Below are 16,467 nucleotides of genomic sequence, written 5' to 3'. Positions count from 1 at the left end.
CCTCCGGGTCTACCCGGGCTCTCCTGCCCTCATCTCTTCGTCTGCCGAAAGTCGAAAACCGCCTCCTGAAGCTCTCTCTACTTCAATGTCGCGGAAAGTGCTAGGTTTAAAAATCTCAATGTCAAACTTTTTCGCCCCAAGACTTGCGAACACGGAGTGAACGCGAAGAAGGTGATAATCATTATCGATCGTCATTTTGTACAAAAAATATAAGGCAAGTGCATTCGAAAGAGAGAAAGAAAGAGAGAGAGAGAGAGAGAGAGAGAGAGAGAGAGAGAGAGAGAGAGAGAGAGAGAGAGAGAGAGAGAATTAAGTAGTATGTATATTTCAGAAAAATAATATATACAATTATAAGTATAATATTAAAAAGATATTTTTTTTTTCTTTTATACATATACAATATTTAATTCTTTCAGATTTAAGATTGTACGTATATTTAAATAAAAGTAAAACAATTATTCGTTTTATTTAAACAGATATAAATTTATATTATTCATTATTATTTAATTGAAAGTAATTAAGGTATATATGTGTATTGCGTGATGCAAGCTCTCATTAATTAAGTGGTTTATTACGTTCATTGTCAGTTGTACCGTTTGAAATTAATAGTTCCATAAATCATGTCTTCTTCTAAACCAGAAAATTGATATTGCCCTCTTCTCGAATCGCGACGTCCGCGCGGATGCATTCTTATCTAGTCGTTCTCTTTCTTCTGTCACCCTTCAACGGGTCTCTCATCCCGCGTCCGACTTATGTGCACGTGGGTGTACGGTGGGTTTCCACGAGAACGTGCTGCTTTCACCGCGGTCGATGACGACGAGAGGGTTGGTAGAGGATAGTGGGTAGAGAAGGAGAGGGGGATGTGAGGGAAGCAGCCGCGGAACGACAGGAGGAAGAATGGCGTGGAGCGGAGGGCGGCAGGATGGAAAGGAGGGAGTAAGGGGTCAAGTGAGGACCAATGCATCAAGCAAACCGTGACACTCGCCTCCGCATGGCGTGCATAGATCATGCCGACCTCTCTCTCGTCGCTGCGCGACGAGGTTGGCGCGAGAGACGGGGGAGGCGATCTAAGCCGCGGAGATAAAGAGAGAAAGAAAGAAAGAAGGAGAGAGATAGCCGTCCTTCTCCATTTCTTTCCATCCCTTCGATCACCCTTCCGTATTTCTCTTTCCTGTCGCGACTGTGGCGGGAGAGCACAAATGTACGAGCCGAACGAGATAGACGCGAAGAAGAGAGCAGAAGTGCTTGTGAGACCGACCTCCGGTATGCGAGCGTGTGTAAGTCTACGTACATATGTATATATGTATACTTGCGCGCTTGCACGTGCGTGCATACACGCGTGTGTAAGTGTGCGCGCGAGCGTTTTTTCAACGAGATTTATTACCGAACTCCTAATGCTCCGGGACAAGGGGAAGAGGCCGGGAGTCTCTTCCCCACCTCCGCCTACTCCTACCGCCGTCATCGCCGCCGCCGCTGCCGCCGCCGCCGCCGCCGCCGCCGCCGCCGCTGCTGCTGCTGCCGTCGCCGTCGCCGTCGCCGTCGCCGTCGCTGCCGCCGACGACGTCGTCGTCGCCGTGTCGACAGTACCTTCTCGCCGTGCCTCTGCCTCTACCTCTGTCGAGTCCCGAGTCCCGAGTCCCGAGTCTCCGCGCGTCGCTTAATCCCCGGCTGCCATGCTATTACGAGTTGATTTACATTCTCGCGCTAACAAGGGTTGGGATAGGGCCGGAGGATTCGTAGGTCCGTGGTCTTTTCGATGGATCGTCGATACACGGGACCGGACTGTCTCGGGCAAGATAACGCGTCCCCACCTGCCAGACTTTAGATCAAGTTGATCATTTTTCAGGAAATTTCGATAGCTGATTGACTTTAATTGCAACTGATCCGTTTGTAAAAGTTTAATCTCTCGAAATAAATTAATCATTCTCTCGTTAGAATTCTCGAATCTCTAATTCGTCGTGCAAAAATGCGAGTAATGTAACTAGAATCTTGGAAATGGAAAAAAAATTATGCGTAGCCACAAAAGTTGTGTCAGAATAAAATAAATATCTTGAAATTTACAGTTATAAACAATGATGTAATAAAACGTGAAATAAATCATTATTAAGATAGATAGATAGATAGATGGATGAAGAAAAGAGAAAGAGAGAGATAGAAATCGTCTTACTATTTGTAAATTCTACTCTTAACCAACCCAACTTATAATGAGATCATTATAAAAGGATTATATAATCGTAACATGGCACGTTTACGCGTCGTAAATGCCGATTGCAGAGTTGAGACTCGAAAGATATTCGATCAATGTTCGATCGGAGATAAAAATTCGAGCGGAGAAACACGAGGCTGCACTTTGTGCAGTTAAATGTTATGGGAAGCGGAAAGGTGGTTAAATAGAAGCTGCTGCATCACTGTCAGACAGAGAAACGTTCCTACTGAATCATTTTACATGTAGGATATTCCTCTCATAAAGCATCATAAAATGAAGAAAAAATATATTTGTTACGTAAACGTAATGTAGTAAATTTGTTTATGTGCTTAATCGTTTTCCAAAATATTCCTAGAAAGAATCGAAAAGAAATAGTCAAATATAAAGAAACGTTTTACTAAATGACATTATCTTTCATGTTTCTATAGCCTTACTTATATTATTAATATTATTAAATAGTAAAAAATTTTAATAAAACGAATTTATATAAAAAAAAAAAAAAAAAATCTATAACTTTGAGATAACGCTTGTTTTTAATAAAAAGTCTCTCTCTCTCTCTCTCTCTCTCTCTCTCTCTCTCTCTCTCTTTCTCTATCTTTATGTTGCAAGTATACAGTTTGTTGTATAACAAATTCATAAATATTAAAATTGATAAAATTATGATTATCAAAATTATTATAATCGCAAGTCAGATATTAAGCTAAAAAAACTTTATATCTCTCCATTGTATACGTACATTTTTATCACGCCTCTATAACTTTATAATTATTCTTACTGAAAAACTTTTCTCAGTCTTTCATTCAAATTTTCTCAACTCAATATCGCATCATTTATATTCATATTGTTTTTTATTTATATACATACTGTTTATTTTTTTTACATTATACTTTATGGACATGCAATCCTTAACATGTTTGTCAAAATATAGAAATTTTACAAACAATTGAACAGGCGTGTGAAGAAATCGCGGACGACTGGGCATAGGGCGAAATGCAAAGGGGAGAGAATCGCGAGGGTAGAAAACTCTGTGGGAGAGAGAAATAGAGAAAAAAAGGAATCAGTCGCGTGAGACACATCGCCGCGGAAGACGAGAAGGGCGACTCCGCGAGGAAGAAAGACTCTCGGGAACTCTGAAGAGTGGGATGGGGGCGTGGGTGGGATAGATGCTGGTGGGGACGAGAGAAGCACGGCGCGGCGCGGCGCCTCACCAGGTAGTAGGGATAGTTCAGGGCCGCGGGTAAGGGAGGCGCAGTGTGCCGCGGGGAGGGAACGAGCGAGTAGGGGCAAACGATGTTACGATGGAGGGGGCAGAGGTGGGGAAGATGATCGCAGAGTCGTCAGTGCGCCACGTGCTGCCGTCGCGGTTGGATCTTTACTTTCGCTCCGTTCTGTCAACGAACCATGTACGTTTTCGCGAAATCGTGACTTTTTTCTAGTGCTAGTTAAATTCGAGGAGCGCTTTGACAGATAAGTGCGTTGCGACAATGCGCATCTCCGCACGGTGACAAGTCAGTCGATTAAGAGAGTGAACGTTTCGAACGGAGAAGTGATTCGGAGGACCACGTAAAAGAAAGAAAGTTCAGTGAATGGTGAGCGCTGTTAAATACCTTCCGTGTTGTAATGCGCGGCTCGTCATGGGGATGATGTGGTGATTTAGTATCGAGGATTTTGCAACCAAAGCGTGCCCAGATGCTCGTCGTTTCAACGTCGTGTTACCCTTCTCGTGACTGCTGGTCCAGGATCGGCGCGTCTGAGGTGTCGACAGTGACGGCACATCGGGACCGACGTATCAGGTCCTGTTCGGTAGAATCACTACTTCGTGGTGAGTGTGCTATGTGATTCATGTATTTCCGCCGTATTGCGTGACCAGTGTCACATTTATTGTTGTGAATCGCGTGCGGGTGAACACGCGTGAATGTTTATTCTTTAAGTGTGTTTATAAGAATTATCATCAAAATATTTATGTAGGGCCTGTTCAATCGTTAGCGAGTGATAAAAAGCCATACATTTAAAAGTTTACTACAAATTGTAGAAACTAGGATGTCAAGTGTCAAGAGATTTTTAAAATATTGCTTAATATATATATTTATAGCGTTTTGCTATAGTATTTGAATAAATTTATATTTTTTACAATATAAAAAAAAAAAAAAAAGATTTTTCTGAGTCTTGTATCAGAAATGAACAGCTTATTTTAAAAAGGTCAGTTTAAGTTAATGAGAATCATCACGGTGTCAATAAAATAATAAATTAAAAAATTTATTTCTTAATAAATCACTTTATCGATTATAATTATATAAAGATCGTAGTACTACAATTGTAATATAGTACAATAAATCTCACTGATTATGATAATCTTGACTTCGCTTTACAAAATTTTTGCGCGTAAATAGTTGTTAGGAAAGTGTAATGAATTCTGGAAGTACCGCGTCATTTCTCTTCGCCGAGAAAAGATTTCGCAGAGTCGCGCGCGCGCGCAAGGAAGTGGAAAGTATTTGACTCTCGACTGGACGACTTTTAGAAAATCACCGTAGCACGGTGATGGTCGCGCGAGCGCGTGGCTTGCATAAACAAAAGTGCAGTGCGCGCAGCAGGTGGCGGAATCGCGTGTAATCCTGATGCACGTAGGATCGTCTGCGAAACGGCATTGTTTCTACCCCTTGGAAAATTAACGCCGCGCCGTATTAACCTCGATCATACGTATGTGCCCGGCCGCGTCAAAGTGGAGTCGCGGATTAAATTGCACCGCGCGATTCTATTTTCGCCGTGTCCTCGTGCCGTGGTTCGGATTTTCTCTGTCGCGTGCCCTTCCCTCGCTTCGTTCACACATACACACGCACACTCGAGTATACATATTCTGCATTCTCTATCTTTGTTATCTCTGGGAATATGTTGAAAATTTTTAGGATAAAAACGCTCGGATTTTCTATAGCGCAAGTGACATATTAAAACGCGTTTAGATCTTGTAAAATATGATATTACTTCGATATGATGTGATGTGTAATATGTGAGATTATCGACATGTTCTAGACGGGCTAATTTCAATTTGGGTCGAATTTTGGTTAGTATAAAATGTCAGTATTATAATTAGAAACGTCACGCATAGAAGCTGTAATGTGTGTCGATTAAAAGAAGTATCGCAAATGTCACATTTGCTGTCAGATTTCCTATTCAGTTAGATAAGTAAAAGAGAGATTAAGAAATATTATATATTATACACACTTGCGTGATTTATGACATTAAAAGGAAAATATCTAATCTTTTATTCGAATGTCATTTCTCTTACATGCTTGTATCATCTTATTTGAAATATCATAGAGATCATGGGAAGAGAGAGAAAGAGAGAAAGAGAGAGAATTCATAATTTTATATTGTAGATATGTTGACTTAATATAATAATAATAGTATGCGAAATAGAGAGATAGTTCTTCAAACAGATCTATATATCTGTGATAGAATGACAGATAACGTTTACATTTATTGGAACGTACGTTATATGAATTGTAATGATAATGATATTTGCGAGATTTATTTCTATACCCTTTTAAAAAAAATATAATTATGTAGTTTGATTTTATCAACAATATTTAATTCTAACTGCTTTCGAATTTCTGAAAATCATCAGTGTAATAAGAAAAAAAGGTAAGATAATATAAATAAAGAAACTCCAAACCAATTAGTACTCATCTTCAAAATTGTTCTTGCTCCCTATTTGCATCATAAATGACGCAGCATACATCAGGGAGAATATGCGTGTCTATGCATCTGTGCGTGTGGTTTACCCCATATCCGCGCTAATTGTCAGTTCATCAATATCACGCCTGAAAAAAATGCATTTTTGAGCGAGCGCACTCCGGGGCCGCGCACTCGAGTGGACACCTCCACCCTTTTGCCACCCGCCGCGGGAGAGAGGGGTGAGCCGCTTCTTGACACGCTTTCCATCTTCGGTCTGATGGATGTGGTAAACGCTGGCGTTGACAGTGCGTTTTAATTGCGAGGTCCGCGTTACTGAAGCTATCCGAAGTGGGTCCTGGCTCGGTGACGGGATTGAAAGCCCCGTCATTGACGAGAGATTTTTCGTCGCGGTACAACGATGGATCAGTTCGATCGTGATCCATCGTGACGTCAGGCCGCGGCCTTCGATTCCGAAGCGACAGTTCGGCCTGGTTTTTTTTACCGAGAGTATTTATTTTGCGAACGCAGAGCGAATCGTGCGCGCGCGCGCGCGCGCGCGGAAGTTTGAATCAGTAAAAAGAACATGACGTCGTGTCTTTATCGTTAACCTTATTTCGAATCGAGAGAGTTCACGATGCAATTAACGAGATGCAACGAGTCGAATAAGGCGCGGGCAGCATGATCGGAGAGAGCTGGCCTGTCAATCTTCTTGCTTCATCCTTGCAAAAGTGGTGCATTAACGCGCTGTGAGTCGGTCATATGTGCGCTCTACCATACGATGAATCGCAATTATTCCTACGGATATTCAATGTTGTGCTTTTTCCTTTTGTCCACGGTAATTTTAAAGTCAATTCGGATAGTTTTCTTTTTAATTACTGCACGCTCTAATGATTCGATGATCAATATAAAAAAAATATCTCTTGGAAAATAATTAATACAACTTAAAAAATTGCAAATATTCCATTATGACTTTGTTTTGTATCGTATCATTTCCTTCCGTAATTATTGTGTATTCAGAAAAGTTTAAAAAAAACGTTAAGTAAAAATATATAAAAGGGACATCTTTCTTTTGCATACGTATTATTTTAACTGCTATGCTTACACTTACGCTTGACGTTCGTATGTAAACGTTGACGTGAATTAGTTTATTATTTTAGTCTTAGACACCTGAAGGGAGATATATAAGTCTTTAGAGTTGTGTCGATTGAGCAAAGTTTGTTCGCATATTGTGCGTTTGTGTTAATATAGACGTTTATTGTATACATAATGTGCATTCACATAAAGTGAGACATGTTGTGTTTACGCAGTTATCACATTGAGCAATTCATAGGAATTGTTTCAAAAGCTCGTCTGTAGATAAGATTTGTTGACAGATGTTTATATTAAAACTTTTAATCTTGATGTACGTTTATTCGAATAAAATTTCAATTATAATAAATTGTATGATAAATCTTTTTTTTTTTTTTTCGCGAACGCCGCGGAAAAAAAATATTCTCATATAATAATTTTCGTGACATACAAATAAATTAAATTAGAATTTTATTGCAGTGGATTGATAAAAACATAGCGTCTTTTAAACCTTTCTTTTTACTTTTAATTGGTAAAAATTGTAAGAAATTATAAGAATACTCTTGATGTACGTGTATTATAGATTTAATGCTTTTTTTTGTATTTTTTAAATTGATTTTTTTATATTAACCTATTATAAACGATCTATTTTATTGTGCGTTACGCATTTGGTGGCAATTGCTGGATATTTACGAGACAATTCAATGTGACAAACATCGTACGGGACGATAAATTCCCTCGCGTGTCTCTCGTCATTAATTAAATAAGTTTTTAACAGACGCACACTTAAACAATTAACCGACTTTCTCGCAAACGGATATTGAGAATTGACGGTGAATTAGAATGAGAATGACCAGATATGAAATTCACACGCACACATGCAAAAACTCTTGCAAATATATATATATAGATTATAGATTTATAAATATGTGTATATGTGTATATGTGTATATATATATATATATATATATATATATATATATATATATATATATATATATATATATATATATATGAAGCGAACATGACATCATTGAACAGCGATTTAATTATGTCATCATGAGATATCTCCAAGTATACGTATGACGAGTCATTACGAATTCATGGGAAACGAAGGGACTTTACCATAAATATTGTTTATTTCATTTCTTGCAAATTCAATTCATCTCTTAACGTATAAAATTATCAATTTATTATTATTTATTTACACGTATTTGTGACTTTTTCGACAATTGCGATCGACAGATCTATCCGAAAACATAAATGCTTGAATTTAACATAGGTAAAAGTGTTGAAATTGTGAAATTATAATAAGTAAAAATGACGAGAGCGGGGAATCAAGTTTTTAAATTTTAATTACATGATTTGGAATATGGAACGAAGTTTTTTTTTCATTCAAAGCTGTTTTCTCGGCATCCGGGATCTTTTCTTTTTTTTTTTTTAATTTACATTACATCAGTCGACTTGCTTAGTTTGTTCGGCCCTCGTGAATTTCGACAAATTGTTGTTTAATCGCCACACACAGCAATCGATTCGCGCGAGAATGCACAGTGAAAATTTGTCGTCGTCGTAAATTCACGTCTGCGCGTAGTCGTTCTTCTTCCACCAAGAATCGCGTTGCATCACGTTCGTCCGCATTCGCGATAGGGAATGCTACGACTCTGTTGATTTATGAGTCAGTTTCGTAAGCGTAATGATGGGAGGATTAAGATTCCGCTTTTATGTGTCGGCGGATAACAGCGTGGATCGAAGGTAATTATCGTATATGTTTTCTTTTTACCGTGAGACAGACTCCATCGAGATGCCATCGTTATAATTTAACACGGCCGGGAACGACCGGTAATAATATCGCGGCTAAAGAAATATCTGTTCCTGTCATCGCTTCTATTTTGCCGGCACTCGAATCGCAAGCGTGCCGCAAAGGAGATAATTGAGACACTCTATTGCGAATGAATAAATTTTTTTCACGCTTGCGGTATATACGTATTGTCAGTTTTATCAATCTAGAATTGCTACGAATTTTTATTATAACGACGTTTATGTATAATTTTTTAATTCTTTTTTTTTTCTAAAATAAAGTCGTATAGAGTAGGGTTGAATTAATCTTATAAATATTATAATATTTATAATATTACAGTGTTAGTACAAATAGTTACTACAAATAGTGTCAAAAAGGAGAAAGCGAGGGAAAAAGTGGATAATGAATATTTTTTATAATAATTAAGTGAATTAATAATAACTAATGATTAATTTATCCTGATTTATGATTATTAAATTTAATCTTGACGTACCTATATAAATCGATAGATGGTTTGTTAAAACTATAACTTGATCTCTGGATTGGCAAATCTATTTAGGTTTGACGTAATGGTTCTGATTTGTTTCTTTAGATATAAAAAGATACTTTCTGATTTTTAAGAACGCGACTCGCATCAGAGGAAAGAAGAGTAAGAAGGATGAAGAATGTATATAGAACGATCAAAGCACGCGCAAACCTTCCCGTTCCCTTCTCCTATAGTTATTTGCTTGTCAACTCGTCTATCCATCCATGAAGACCCGTCAGGATGTTCGTCGAGTCGTACTGAGCTTGTTCCCCTTATTTCTCGTGAACGGATTAATAATAAAACCGTAGTAAGCTCACCTGCCAATGTCGTCGGGTTAAAAGATCTCTTTCAAGTACATCTGTAAGATTTTGAATGTAAAAGAGGCTCCCCGCGCGCAGCTAATACGGTATTATGAAACGTTAATGAGACACACGTATATACAACAAATCAGTTAACAGATATTAAAACTGTTCATTGCAAGAGTGTGAAAAAACGTACGCGTCATTTACATCGCAAGTCGATTATCGAATGTGCTTCGCTCGTAATCATTAAAGTCGCATTATATAACATTTATCTCGCGTGTATATATTTATAAATATTTTATAAACAGAAGCTTGAAACAATGTTTGCTTCCAAAGTTTCGATGCAACAAAATTTTTTGTTCATTATGCAACATTATATATATATATATAGCTTTGCAAAATTTGCAATGTTTTTAACGTTGTATTAAACGTCTACCTATAGAAAATTTTCCGTCAAAAGATGTGTCTATATATAAGATCATTTTTTAATAAAAATCTCAAGTCTTGTATATTTCGAATTAAGCCATGTAAATTGACGTAAAACTATATTATACTTGTAATTTCTATCATACAATGTAGTGGATGCTTGGATTGAATTTCTGCGAATGCTAGATTGCTTGTTTTTGGTTGGAACAGTTTCCAATCGCTTCTTCTTTCGTTTCTCCTCATCATATCGATGAATTCTTGAGCGCTATTCGTTAGTACAAAGTAGAGCTTTTAGATAGCTAATGCGAAATGCAAAAGGGGAGTAGTTTTCTCGTGTACATACATATAAGCGTGCACCGACACGTGTAGATACGCGCCTAACGAGGACGCGAACGTCGCGAATGCGTGGATTCGTAAACAGGCTTCGTCGTATTTGTGTGGGTGTGTTTGTGTTTGCGTGAAACACAGGCTGCTGGATACACACGCGCGAGAAAAACACACACATACACAAACACATACACATACACATACATGTCAATAGCACACCCCCGCGATCCAGTACCGCCTATTGAAGTCCGCGATGACGGGGCCCGTCTGTCAGCAGATCAAAGCTGAAGTAAGCTCTCTTTGTGATGCTTTGCCGGGTTGGTATTTAATTATGTATGAGATCGATATTCGGGCCTTCGGGGGCTAGCTGTTTCTCTCTTCCACTCATCTCCCGCGATCTCTCCCTTCCGCTTTTCGTCCGCTTTTCCGTTTTCCTCATCTTTGCTTCTCAGCTCGTTACTCTGCCAAGCAAATCTATAACTTTACGACTTTATTATGAATAGCTACGAAGAATGAAAGTAGGAGAATATTTGTGCTTTACAAAGATGAGTAAAGAATTTGTCAGGGCGTTTGAGATAGTTTTGACTTTATTTCATAATAAGAGCCTGCATTTCTAAAAGTTGGATAATAATAAATATTATTATTTGATTGATCAATTTAAATTTTATTGTTAATATAGAGAAGAGTCTCGTTTACTTTTATATCGACTAGAAGAAACGTTCGAGTTTGTTCGTTATTATGTTTAAGCAGACTTTATAAAGTTTATCAGAAATTGCCATTTCCTGAAACACGATAGATTTGTTCGTCCTGCATCCCCTGCCCCTCGTTTCCTCTGTCTTCTCACAGAATGATGAAGCGACAACTAATAATAAGTAACTTTCGAGTAGTTTCTCTTCAATTATCGCTATTTCGAAGGAAACTCGCAATACTTTGGCTAGATATGGAAAGATATGAAGGTGAAAATGAAGAGAAAGAGACGGAAAGATCAGGTTTATCGATAAAGTTAATTAGTAGATATTCGCATTCGTCTAGTTTATGCGTGCATTTGCCAATCATAAAGATCTCGTCATCTCGTCGTAAGGAATATCTGTCGAGAGGAATTCTGGGAAGAAAGATAAGATTATTACCAAACGAGATTACTAGTTGTAAACCAGTGTTGGCTTTGCACATAACGCCTTTCAATGAAGCGCACACGAGCGCGCATACGTATACCTTCGAGGTGCAACATCTCCTTTTAGTATTTTCTCATATAAGCGTAATGAGAAAGGTCAAGTTTTGGTGATGACAGATCCTTTTTCACTTTATAGTTTCATGTACATACTTAATAACGTCAGTTGCATTTAATCAAAAAGATTGTTTTTTTTTAAAGGGAGTCAGATATATGTTTAATATATGTTTTCAGACATTTTAAATTAACACCGTATAATTATGAGTTTTTAAAACGGAATTAAACGTTTATAAGCGTAATTTAAACTATTATAATTTTGAGAAACGAGGGTTCTGTTTCGTCGCATCATACGTCACGAAGAAAATAAATTAAAAATGCGCGTCACCTTTGGTAGACGCGATAAAATATATTAGCTAATCGTGCTGGCGCTAATTTGGCGAATTACGAACTCCGATAATACTGCGTCTCTATCGCTCGCGCAAACACACACCGCTGTGTTTCCCCTCTTTCATCCCTTCCTCGTTCTTCCTCCCACGCGCTTTTTCTGAGCGAACGAATCCATTTCGCTCGATTTCCATTTTCACGCACCGATTGCGCGTGTGTGCAATCGCGCCACACGACAAATGGCCGCAAAAGGTTATTGCTGCACTTCGAATTACAATCAATGTGTACCTTTCGATCTGACGACTCTGTTTTTGCCGTGCACTCCGGCGCCGAATGAAAAGTGCAGTCGGCTCGACTCTCGCCGTGATAATCTGAATAAAATGGGAGGGGGCTAATAAAACGCTTTTGATTTACACGCGGCTCTCACCTTCACCGCTGTCAGATTTTTCACAATGTTACCTCTTACTCTCTTACTCTTCATTCGTGCATTTTCCATTCACCCGAGATAATCCAATTTCATATATTGTATTCATCCTTTGTTTGTATTTATTTATTTATTTTTTTTTTTTTTATTAGAAAAATATTAATTTTTCGGTTGATACGTATTTAAAACGATTCACGATTGAGATTCTCTTCTTAAATGTTAATAAGTAAATACGTGTATGTGTCTAAAAAAAACTTTGTTGACTTCTGTTTTACGATTAAGCCAGTTGCTTCGGATGGTTTATACGCTTGTGATTTTACTGAAAAAGTATAATTATACAAAACATTTAAATGTTTATTTACCTTTTATCCGAGATTAATAATTTGTTCTCTCTTGCAATCGCGATAAATAATATCGCGATTGCAGGTTTATGTCCGCTTTAATTGCAAATATCATTGTTTTTATGCGCAACATTTTGCCTTTTTTCATTGTCGTCGAGAATATCGAAGGCTTGTTTTCCATTTCATATAGCCCGTTCGTTAGAGCACCCTCGGTTCGGGGCTATTCAGAGGATCGTATACGAGGCCGATCTAAACGGGAAAGCAAACGCTAGAGGCATGCTGATGATGTAGACACACGGCGAACGAGAGGCATAACGCGGTCAGGACGGGGTCGAAGTAGCAGGCGGCAGCGCAGCGCGTTTTGATCATTCGCACAGAAAATTGTATTTTCGAAATCAATTAATATCCGTGCGAGTAATAATACACTGGCTAATGATTGCGCAACTGTACACACCAGGCCAGAACCGACCTCATCCCCTTCGCCCTCCGGTGAGTACCCCGCGGTGACCCCCAGGCTACTTTCAACTGAGCTCCGCACCGGCTGTGATGCGCCGCCGCCGCATCGCGCGGCCAAAGTGCATTTGACAATTTTTAATTATCGATAACGAGCCCAACCGCACGATGGTACGTTCGTTGAAAAACAATGCGTCGACGGCAAACTGAAAAGCTCCCCCCTCCTCTCACTCACCTGCTCACCCCCCACTTCTCTTCTTCTCTTTCGCGTTCTCTCCCGTCCCCTCCCGATAATTCAATATTAATTTTATTACTTGTCGATGAACGCGCGAATTTTCCATGTAACTTAACGGTGTTTAATTTTTATTCGTCCCTCGTGGTCTACCGTTTAACTCGGATGGGAGCGTGGCGCATCACTGTGTTTCTATATTGCATAGAGAGTTTGCGATATATAATGTTTCTGGGAAATACGAGAAGAGAGACTATGCGGAGAATTGTTTCTTTCTCTCTCTCTCTCTCTCTCTCTCTCTCTCTCTCTCTCTCTCTCTGTATTTATAGATGTTTTATTATATTTTTAATAGCGTGTACGTACATCACGTGCGCGAGTAAACAAATTTTTTAGTAATTAACAGTTCCAACATTGCTATTTGTGTGTAAGTAGACGTACATTTACAATTAAGAAAATGTATCTGTATATTAATTAATAAATAAGAGTCTTGGTAATCTTGTAATATCACTAACAATAAGACGAATAATAATAATAACGTATATACATACATATTTTTTTGCAAAATTATATTTGCTTTAATTATTTAATTGTTTTATCACGCAGTCATAGAAACAATTTACAGTTGAATAAAAAGTAAATCTACAAATATGATGACCCATAATGCAGCGTAATATCAGAATCTTATATTTTAGCTGTATACATATACAAGCTATATTTTATTAAAATTTCCTTGCAGACAGATTGGTGAGTTATGATGTCACATATATCTCAAACGCATTAAAACACATCATACTTTTGATAATCTTCAGTTGTGGTGATATCCGAGAATGATTCAGTCCGGTATCGCTTTATGTTAAATCATGATATCAATTCGATAAATGATTCTTGGCAGATTACTTTTGGCTTCGTTCAAACACATGTAATTCTATACATATATATGATAGCTAATAATTGAAGATATCTAGATCATATAGATTAATATTCCTTATCTGAAATTATATTAAAGTGATCCTAAAATTAGCTGACTCTTAAATTAGCAGACGAAAATAAAAAGCTGACGTATTGTACTCTTCTGCGGAAAACATTTCTCGGTAATTAATCTAGATGTGTTTAAATGACGTAAAATAATTTAAATATATATAAAAACATATACGTACTGTGAGCTTTAACGATAATAACATTTTTTCCCACAATTACAAGTATTCAATTATACCATTAAACGATTCTTTTATTTTTATGAATTAAAGCAGCGAGAGAGAGAGAGAGAGAGAGAGAGAGAGAGAGAGAGAGAGAGAGAGAGAGAGAGAGAGAGAGAGTAATTTATTAGCGTGACATGAATGGCAAACAACGAAACTGATATGTTTTATATTCTTTTTTTCTTCATTTATGTTTTACAAGTTTTAAAGGATCGACGCACCTTACGTATAAAAGCACTTTTGATATCGAAAGATGGCTGTAATATATACAGGGCGCCACATTGACCAAAAGAGCCGCCAAGTTGACGGACTCACGTCATAATTCATGCGCTACACAGGTATTTACATAAAATTGGCGCCTACTACTGGTTGCGTTTCCAAGTCCGCACAGCCACTTTAGCACATTCTAACAAAACATACATAAATTTAGTGCTCTTTTGTTGCTCAATTCCTACTTTGAATATTTCCGGTGATTTTCTCTTTTGTTGTCTCTCGTTATTGTGCTTCCGTTCACTAAAAATTACTATTCTTTTTTCAGTCGAAAGTCCACATGCATTCCTTTCGTATATCACGCTTTTGTAATTGTATATCGCTCTTGTCTATATCTTACGTAACATTTATTTAATGTATGTCTTTCTTACTATTTTGATGCGCTACTTTTTGACGTCCTGCCGAGATAGTAAATTTATTACTAGTCGTTTAGCTGACTCCGAAATGTCAGGATTTCAATGTAAGATTTTGAAATGGGACAATCGTATCTCATGCTATTTGTTGAAGAAATTGCTGTTTGAATTGCTATTGTGATTTTCACTTTTCATTGTACTATTAATTATATTTTTATTACGACTAGACGAATACTATCGACAATTGTTACAAAACAATCTGTCGTTATTCGTATAATTCCAACATTTTGAAGCTCGTTGATGTAAACATACACTCGGTAGCATTATTTTCTTCTTTGTTACAGCTCTCTCGGTGCTGTCTGTAAAGAAAAAGTTGCAAAAGACTTGAATATTTGAAAACGAGATTATCTGATTTGTATTACGTATACTCGTGGGAACACAAGTACACTAATATCGTTGCGGCAGCGACAAAAATTTTATTAATTAAGTAGAGTGAACTTATTAATTAATTAATAATGAATTATAAATGTCAAGAGTGTTCATCCGGTCAGCCTCTCTACTTTTCTTCTTTCCTCGAATCATGCATATAAGTTTCATAAGAGCATAATATCTTGCATAAGAGCTCCCTCTTTTGCGGAAGTTTAAAATTGTAAGCCTGGACAAAAATACATATTCTCTCTTTCTCTCTGTCTTTCATTTTCAAAAGGGTAAAAAAAACCTGGCTTGACATACACTTTGCGCGTACTTTCACGATGGACGGTAAAATCTAGAGTCGACGCAGTAGGAAAAATTCCTCCGTGAATCACTCACTAGATTACTCACATCACTGCCTTCCAGATTTCGCATGACAGAAGTGTTTCGCTATGCGAGAGTGGGGAATTACGTTGCCAACGCAACGCTGCCCGTGTCTCTCTTACGCTGACTCTTAAATCATTTCTGTGCTGAACGCAAACGCTTATGCACTCTCTTTCATCGTTATTTTCCTTAATTTTAGTCGACAGCTATGCCAAAAATACAACGTGGTGTTCTTGAGTTATCTGAAAGTCGCATATTTATTTTTTTTTTAAGAAATAAATTAGGACAATACATGAGACAATACGTGAGAAAGTTACATAGAATATAATGGGCGAATTATGCGCGTGAATTTCATATGTTGTGTACATGTGTTACATTTTCGAAATGAGCGACAAAAAATATTGAATTCTGTAATTTGGGCAAGAAAAACTTAATAATGTTTGCAATGCATTTAAACGTCATAAAAGTGTTGCTAGATTAAACCAGACAGCCACAGAGTGACTTTTGGTTTAATAGAAAAAATTATGTG

The 16,467-nt window shown here is 37.7% G+C and overlaps 2 protein-coding genes across 8 annotated transcripts in view; one reads left to right on the top strand and one right to left on the bottom strand.

Annotated features, from left to right (window-relative positions):
• Positions 1–16,467, bottom strand: part of LOC140670888 (uncharacterized) — a 376,593-nt gene that overhangs the window by 114,008 nt on the left and 246,118 nt on the right. The gene's annotated exons all lie outside the window — the stretch shown is intronic.
• Tio (zinc finger domain-containing protein tiptop) overlaps positions 1–16,467 on the top strand; it is a 151,002-nt gene that overhangs the window by 62,069 nt on the left and 72,466 nt on the right. The window contains exon 1 of one of the 6 annotated variants that reach the window (XM_072901641.1): positions 3,486–4,028. The exons of the other annotated variants lie outside the window; for them this stretch is intronic. The gene's annotated coding sequence lies outside the window, so the exon portion shown is untranslated. Of the gene's footprint in view, positions 1–3,485; positions 4,029–16,467 lie in introns of those variants that run through there. 6 annotated transcript variants of the gene reach the window in all.

This window comes from Anoplolepis gracilipes, chromosome 1 (assembly GCF_047496725.1).
Source record: "Anoplolepis gracilipes chromosome 1, ASM4749672v1, whole genome shotgun sequence".
Classification (NCBI taxonomy): Eukaryota; Metazoa; Arthropoda; class Insecta; order Hymenoptera; family Formicidae; genus Anoplolepis; species Anoplolepis gracilipes.
The sequence above is the reverse complement of the archived record's forward strand: the minus strand, read 5'-3'. Positions and strand labels throughout refer to the sequence as shown.